At 34.0% G+C, this 8,458-nt stretch overlaps 1 long non-coding RNA gene and 1 pseudogene across 1 annotated transcript; both read left to right on the forward strand.

Annotated features, from left to right (window-relative positions):
- Positions 1 to 2,573: 2,573 nt before the first annotated feature.
- On the forward strand, positions 2,574 to 4,211 carry LOC145114787 (uncharacterized). The gene is made up of 3 exons (XR_013711229.1): positions 2,574 to 2,673; positions 3,474 to 3,559; positions 4,096 to 4,211. It is a non-coding gene; the product is annotated as an uncharacterized LOC145114787 (long non-coding RNA).
- Positions 4,212 to 4,567: 356 nt separating this feature from the next.
- LOC145112291 (uncharacterized) lies at positions 4,568 to 7,164 on the forward strand (annotated as a pseudogene).
- Positions 7,165 to 8,458: the final 1,294 nt, after the last annotated feature.

Raw genomic sequence — 8,458 nt, forward strand, 5'->3', positions numbered from 1 at the left:
TTACCAAGAAGCTAGTAATTGATTCCGTTTTTGTTCAGGTATGTTGTTACCATCGTTTCGGTAATGACTAAAAAGATGATTGTTATTCCGACCCTAGTGGTCATATCAAATCGAGTCCAACTAAGACGAGTATGTTACGTAGTTCAGAGAACCAAGTTCGATGTAGCATCTAACTTAATCCAGAAGATTGAACTGAAAGGTAATTGAAGCGATTAACAGAAGTATCGTGATCGTTGTTAAGATAAGAGCTCTTAGCTAGAAATGTTACTTGCTATGAAGAGATTATATCACATGAGAACATGAAGGAAGGTTTCTTCCGTGATAATATTTGAATATTATAGACAAGAGTCTGGTTTGTTGTGTGTCTTTTACGTTACAAAAATCAAAGGTCATTAGAATATGACCATTCGAGTTGTTGTTGTAGAAAAAGTGAAGACCTTATCTTGGGTTAAGTCTATAAATCAAATTTAAGAAGGACCCGAATGTTGTGACTAGTTCATTTCTCGTCAACTCTAGACCTGCTCTCATCTTATTTGATTATGATGCCTTAGATTATTTTGTGTCTCATGAAATTGCGCATTCTTTTCAAATTGCTTGATATGCACTCGCTCAACCATTTCACGTAGATACCACATGAAATGTATCATTGCTTGCTGATAAAGTCTATAGAGATTTTGTCATAGAAACTGAAGGTTATAGTTTTCTTGCTAACCGTATACCTATCTTCTTGCCCAAATTTGATATTATTCTCGGCATGGATTGGTTGTTAAAGAACCACACATAACTCATGTGTTACGAAAAGATGGTACGCATCTCTGTCAAAGGGAAGGTTCCTATTTATGTCTTCGGTAAACAAAGACTTAAAAATCTTAAAAATAATCTCTTTCCTAGAAACCCGTAAACTTATATCGAAGGGTTATTCTGCTTATCTAGCCTATACAGTTGATACGTCAAAAGAGGAGAAGAAAACTGTAAATAATATTCCCGAATATCCTGACGCTTTTCTCGATGATTTACCTAGACTATCTCGAATAGATTCAATGGAGAAATACGCACAAGTATACTTGGATGAAACTGATGCGAGACATGGTGTGCCACTAAAGATTATTTCCAATCGTGATACTTGCTTCACTTCTCATTTTTGGGCAAGTATGCAATGTGAAATGGGATCTCGTGTTACTCTTAGCATAGCCTATCATCCCAGACTGATGGTAAGAAGAAAAGAACAATCCAAACAGTAGAAAATATATTGAATGTATATAAAGCATTATATAGGCGTAAATGTCATACTATGTTGGCATGATGTAGGACAGAAAGTCCTTAGTGGTCCTGAAACTATACACGGTTTTGGAAAACAAAGAACATGCATGCAACTATACACGGTTTTGGAACGAGACTTACAAACTACTTTTTATAGAAAATATTGGATTTTCTGGAGTTTTACAACTTATTATAAGAAAAGATATTACAAAGTTTTTCCTACAAATATGCTTATGAACTCACCAACATTCTATGTTGATGCTTTTGAAAACGACTTGTATTCCCAGGGACTCAGTGAACAGGTACTCGAGCCTTGGATCTGGATTATTTTACTACCTTTTGAGCAACCATACTTTATGTTATTTTTGTGTAATTGATAGACAAGTACAATTTGTAAAACAATGAATGTTGGTATGTTGTAATGTATGATGTTTGGTTGCTATGTTTCATTCATATTCAATTGTTATGATACTACACAAAGAAGTCATCCGCCCCCAGACGTTTCCGTCGTTCCGCCGTTCTGGTTTGGGGGTGTGACAAGTTAAATACTTGTTTAATTGAGATCTACCATGTTATTTCCTAGATTAATATTTTCATTTCAAGAAATAAGGTTAGTAGGTTTGTTTCCTAATCTTTTATTACTCCCTGGTTTTGACTAGTTTTTGATATTTGCGTGCAGATATAATAGAATGAGCAATAGAAATAGAAATTGGATGTATGAACGACTTGATGATCGCGGTCATGTGTAACATACACTTGACTAAACTTGTTCAATTATCATGTTTCATATGCATGTTAGTTTAAAAATGAATATTATTAGATATTATGTGGTTTTAAACGTTTAAAGTAGGTAGTTATAATGGAATAAAATTATATGTGTTAAAAACACCATTTTTCGATATGGTTTTGAGCGTCGAGTTATAACGAAATAGTTTTATAAGATTTGAAGTTAAACTAAGTTTAGAATAATTTGGAATGTATTGGAAGTGATGGGGATGTCTTATGTGATTCCGATCAAAAAGTCAACTATCGGAATTAACGAAAGTATAACATCTAAGTTGGAAATATGTAAAACTGATTTTTTTAGAAGATCTTTTCTGGGATATTTTTATTGGAAGTTGTAAATTATCTCGTTAGAAACGTATAGGCAAAAACCTCATCGAAAACGGAGTTCTGAGTGAAGAGTTATGCAATTTTTAGTGTTTAGGGGTAAAACGGGTACCCAAACCGGGTCAAACCCGACCCAACTCGGATTTTTACCCATTAAAACACGACTTTGGGTCATTTTTCTGCCATTTTCAGTTCCTCACCATCCATATGGGAGATTTTCACACACATGATCAATCTTGAACAAGTTTTGAAGATTAAATCAAGATTTTGAGTGTTCTTGAAGTATCAAGTCTAGTAATCAAGGTATGAACTCTTAATTTTTGGATTAACCCTTGTAATTAGTGAGTTATTAAGAGATTAGGGTTTGATCAAAATGGGTTTACCACTTATTTCATGAAATTAGGCATGATTTTATGTTATTTACCTAGAATCTTAAATGGATATCAAGTAACTACATGTAAACTTGAGAATTAATCACGGTTTAAGAGTAATTAGTGAAAATTAGTAATGAAACTCATGGTTTATACTTGAATTAGCATGAATTACTAAAATATTCAGTGTTATCATTGTAAAACAAGAACTTAGTGATATTGATCTTGAGGTTTGATCATGTAAAGGGTAAAATGAAATCATAAAGGGTATAATTGTCCTGTTTTTGTAAAAATCACCAAAAATTGTAGAAAAATCGTATGGATATGTGCTCTATATCCTTGGAAATCTGAGAATGTGTACTTTGATTTTTGTTTAAAAACCAAAATCTAATTCCGGACTTAAGATGGGTGAAAACAGCTATATATTCAGTGCAGTAAGGCTGAATTTTGACAGCTTTGGGAGATTTTGACAGCTTTGGGATGTTGTGTTGTAAAATTCATAGTAAATTATAGAAAAATCATAAAAATGTGAGGTCAGTGGCATTAGAAAGATATAAGAGTCTATTTTGTTAATATTTATAATTTGTTAGTTATTTTGATATTTAAGAAGGGTAAAACAGATCTGCAAGTGACAGCTATACAAAGAACAAAAACTAAAATTTCCAAATTGAAAACAACATAACTTGAGATTAGTTGAGTAATTGCTTATAAAATCTGAAATATGAACTCCAGGGGTATAATTGAAGGTTTTAGAGGCCTGAGGATGGTGTAATTTCACCAGAATTCAGAATTCTATCGCAACATTCGGTTACAGCACAGTGAGTTCAATATATAGGAACAATTGTATGTTATGTGTTATATGTGCTATGTGCTTTTCCGTTGTTATTATTTCTGCTATTTATGATAGAAAAGCTATACCTTTGACCATGTGATCAGTGAAAGGACTTAGATTCATGGTGGTACTGGTATGTAGCCTCTGGCCATGTAGTGCATGTCTCGTAAGAGAATGACTTCTATTCTATGGCATTGGCAGAAGGTTAGACTAGGGTGAAAGCCTGAAATCTACCAAAATGTTTAAATCAGAAAGTGTATGTCTTCTGTTCCATTTGGGTCGAAGCTTTATTGATGTATATCAAGTATAGAAATTGTTATGTCTCATTGATTGTATATCTTTGAATCAAATCATTGATTGATATGGAAAGTTTGTCACATGATTCACATATGCCTTTGTTGTTCTTTGTTCTTCTTTGCTTCTGTCATATTGGTATATATATATGGCATAACGTTATATTGTATCTGTTTTTGAACTCACTAAGCGTCACCGCTTATCCCTCTCAGTGTTTAATTATTGCAGGTGATATGCGTCCAATATAGTTATGTACTGTTAGAAGATGTGGAATGGATAATATTATTACTTTTGTATTTAGTGTATAAATTCCTAGGAAATTATGTAATATACTAAAAATTAGTCGGTTTGTATCCAGTCTTTTGTACTTAAACTATCAATGTAAAATATTGTTTATGAATATGCATGTAGCATGTTTTGGAGTAACTTGGAGTAACAATGTCTTTAATATGAAAGTTTGGGTCTTTCATCATGTCTCTCATCTTTTGTTAATGGTGTGAAAACATTCATCGAGTTTGCTTCTACTAAGCAAAGTTATATGGATGGAGATAAAATTAAATGCCCATGCACGAAATGAAATAACAAACCATATAAAGAAGTTGATGAGGCAAAATATCAATTATACAAGTTTGGTTTTGTTCCAAATTATGGGTTTTGGGATAAACATGGAGAAACATCATTGGATAGTACTTCATTGGGGATGGATGATACATACACGAGTTCAAATGAACACCATGATCCTACTTATAGAGAACTGGTTATGGATGCAACGGGTCCTGATTTCATGACTAGAACTCTTGATGAGGAGCCAAATCCAGAAGATAAGAAGTTTTTTGATATGCTAGGGGCAGCCGATAAAGAGTTGTGGCCTGGTTGTAAAAAGGTGACACAACTATCTGTTGTAGCTCGAATATTGAATATAAAATCAGAATAGCGCATCCCTGAGTTATGTTTTGATGCCATCTGCCAATTGATAAAGGATGGGTTACCGGAGGAGAATAACATGGTTGATAGTTTATACGAGAGCAAAAAGTTAATACAAGCATTGAGTTTACCTGTGGAATTGATTGACTGATGCAGGTCTGGATGTATGATATATTGGAGGGGCGACAAAGATCTTGATCGGTGCAAATTTTGCAACACACAGAGGTACAAAAAGTCAAGAAATTCGTCCACACGTTCGCATATAGCTTTCAAGAGAATGCATTATTTCCCCTTGACTCCAAGGTTGAAGAGACTATACGCTTCACAAACAACAACTGCTTCCATGCGATGTCACGCTGATAATCATGGCCACCATGTCGGTGTAATGTGTCATCCATCTGATTCTGAAGCATGGAAGCAGTTTGTTATTAACCATCCTTCATTTTCAGCCGAAAGACGTAATGTTAGATTAGGCCTATGTACAAATGGGTTTCAACCCCATGGAGCTTCAGGAAAACAATATTCATCTTGGTCTGTCATGATAACACCTTATAATTTGCCATCGTCCATGTGTATGAAAGAGCCTTACATGTTTTTGATTGTAATTGTGCCTGGACCAACAAACCCTAAGCAAAACTAAATGTCTTCCATCAACCAGTTATTGCAGAACTCAAACAGTTGTGGGAAGAAGGTGTTTTAACTTATGATGTTTCTTTGAAACAAAATTTTCAATTAAGAGCTGCATTGATGTGGACAATTAACGATTTTCCAGCGTATGGAATGTTATCAGGATGGGCAACCGCAGGGAAGCTAGCATGTCCATATTGTGGGAAACATACACAAGCTTTTAGGCTTGAAAATGGTAAGAAGATGTCATGGTTTGATTGCCATAGAAGATTCCTCACCACTAATCATCCATATAGAAAAGATAAAAATAAGTTCAAAAAGAATCGTGTAGAGACAAAAGGTCCTCCTCCAAGTATGAATGGTGGAGAAACCATAATGCAAATTAAAGAACTTGGTTTGTTAAAAGTGACTGGACTTAATGCCGACGTAGTAAATAAATCACGTGGCAAATGTGGTTGGAAAAAGAGAAGCATATTATGGGATTTACCATATTGGAAAACAAACCTCATTAGACATAATTTTGATGTTATGCATATTGAGAAGAATTTTTTTGAGAATATGTTTTACAATATAATGGATGTTAAGAAGAAGACAAAGGACAATGAAAATGCGAGAGATGATCTGAAACTCTATTGTAAGAAGAGAAAAGTAGTAGATCAAAATCAAAGAGCATATTATGCATTAGAGAAGAGGCAAAAGAAAGTCATATGTGAATGGGTAGAGAGTTTGAGTTTTCCCGATGGTTATGTTTCAAATTTGAGGAGGTGTGTAGATTTGAGTGCATGTAGACTGTTTGGAATGAAAAGCCATGATTGCCATGTTTTTATGCATAAATTGTTGCCGATTGCATTCCGCGAGATGTTGCCAAAAAATGTGTGGGAAGCAGTTACCGAGATAAGTCTTTTCTTCAAAAGCTTAACTTCAACAGTAATTACAATAGAAGACATGAAAAGGATTGAAGCTGAGATCCTAGTAATTCTTTGTAAATTAGAGACCATCTTTGTTCCTAGTTTCTTTGACTCGATGGAGCATTTGCCGATACATTTGTCGTACGAAGCAATGATAGCCGGTCTCGTGCAATATCAATGGATGTATCCATTTGAGAGGTTTGTTTTGTAGATCACATTGTATTTCAAAATTGTAAGTTGTTACTCTTGGTTAACATATCAAATGTTATACATTACATTTATTCACCAGTTGAAAAAAGATGTGAAAAATAAAGCTAAAGTGGAAGGGTCGATTTGCAATGCATACTTAGTTCGTGAAGCATCAAACTTTTGCTCTCATTATTTTGAGCCTAGTGTTCATACACGTAATAGAAAGGTGCATCGAAATGATGATGGAGGAGTTGAAGATGATGATGACAACAAATTTTTTTACTATATTTTCATATCCTGGCCGCCCATATGGGAAACTCAAGAGTAGAATTTTGACTGATGAGGTAAAGAAGTCTGACTGATGAGGAATTCAATGCAGCCCATTCTTACGTATTGGTTAATGAAAAGGAGATGCAACCTTACCTCAGGTAGTATTATGAACAATATTTAAGTCGATTTTTATTTAAGTTCATAAGTTTAAACAATTTAAATGGTAATGTGCAGGAAGTATGAAGAGTCATTGAAAGACCTAAATCTGGATATAAGTGAAGATGATCTTGCTGCTGAAGTGGATGAAAACTTTGCTACATGGTTTCAAAACTATGTGACTTTTAAGTTGTTGTTTTCTTTTCTTTTGAGAAACTTCTAATGTATTTCATTCTTTGTCATATATGCACGTCAAAATGAAATAAAGAACAAGTACATACATGATCTTTCTAGAAGACCATTGATGATGGTGAAATTATATAATGTATATAGTAAATGGTTACAAGTTTCACACAGAATCACACGGTGCAAACAAATCAACAATGAATAGTGAAGTGTGTATAAGTAGCCCATTTGGTGATTACTATGGCAAGTTGTTGGAAATATTAGAAGTTGAATACCCCGGTTTTCCAATTAAAACAACAACATTGTTTAAATGTCATTGGTATGATCCAACACCTAATGCAGGAGTCAAGGTTCACAACCAATATAACTTGGTTGATATAAGCCAACGAAGAAATTTCAACAAGTTTGAGCCATTTTTTTAGCCATGAAAGCTACTCAAGTCTGTTTCATTCCTTACCCAAGCTTGAAACAAAACAACTCTGATTGGTTGGCCATATGTAAAGTTAAACCTCGTGGATGGAGTGAGATAAGAAAAAAAGACGTTGCTTTTCAAGAAGAAGAATTTGATGTTGGGTTTTGATACGAAATAAAAGTTTGTTTTTCACAAAAACCGGCAACGGAAGACTTTAAAAATAAGAAGTTTATTTTTTGTTCATAACAAAACCAAACCATCATGGATCCATTTATAGAGGTTAGAATGAAATAAAACCAACCATAGGATATTTTAGAGATAACCTTTGAAGCCTTTGAACCCACTTGGTTTTGGGGTGTTGATGAAGATAACAAAAGATCAAAGTGTATGATCTTCTCTACAAGTATCCACCAATAAGAGTAAGGCACTTGGAATGCTAGTTCTTTCTTGTATTCTTGAGTGTCTAAAGCCTTTAAGTGCTTAACTCAATTAAGCACTAAATGTAACAACTCAAGAGGTCTTCTAAACACCAACCTAACTTCAAAAGAGAGAGAGAGAGAGAGGAAGAAGAGAAGAAGAACCCACAGTTCTAGAGAGAAAAGAGAGGAAGAAGAAGAGCTTCAATCTTGCTAAAAAATACAAGCCTCATGCATCTCTTATATAGCCCATGAAAAGTAAGGTCTAACCATTAAAATAATCTAAAATAATGGTAGCCTTTAGAAGCATGGGAAACAAAAGATGGAAGGTTGAAAAAGCAACCTTCCACACCATCATTATGTTTTGGCCATGTCTCTTTAAAAAAGAAAGATTCTTTATTTTTTATAGACTCCAAGTTTATAAAATATAAACTTTGTCTTTAGGTAAAAGACAAAAGAATTCAACTAGTCTAAAATATTGTGCATGACTTATTAATTCATAC

The sequence above is a fragment of the Lactuca virosa genome, chromosome 5, assembly GCF_052849685.1.
Source record: "Lactuca virosa cultivar CGN04683 chromosome 5, Lactuca_virosa_CGN04683_v6, whole genome shotgun sequence".
Classification (NCBI taxonomy): Eukaryota; Viridiplantae; Streptophyta; class Magnoliopsida; order Asterales; family Asteraceae; genus Lactuca; species Lactuca virosa.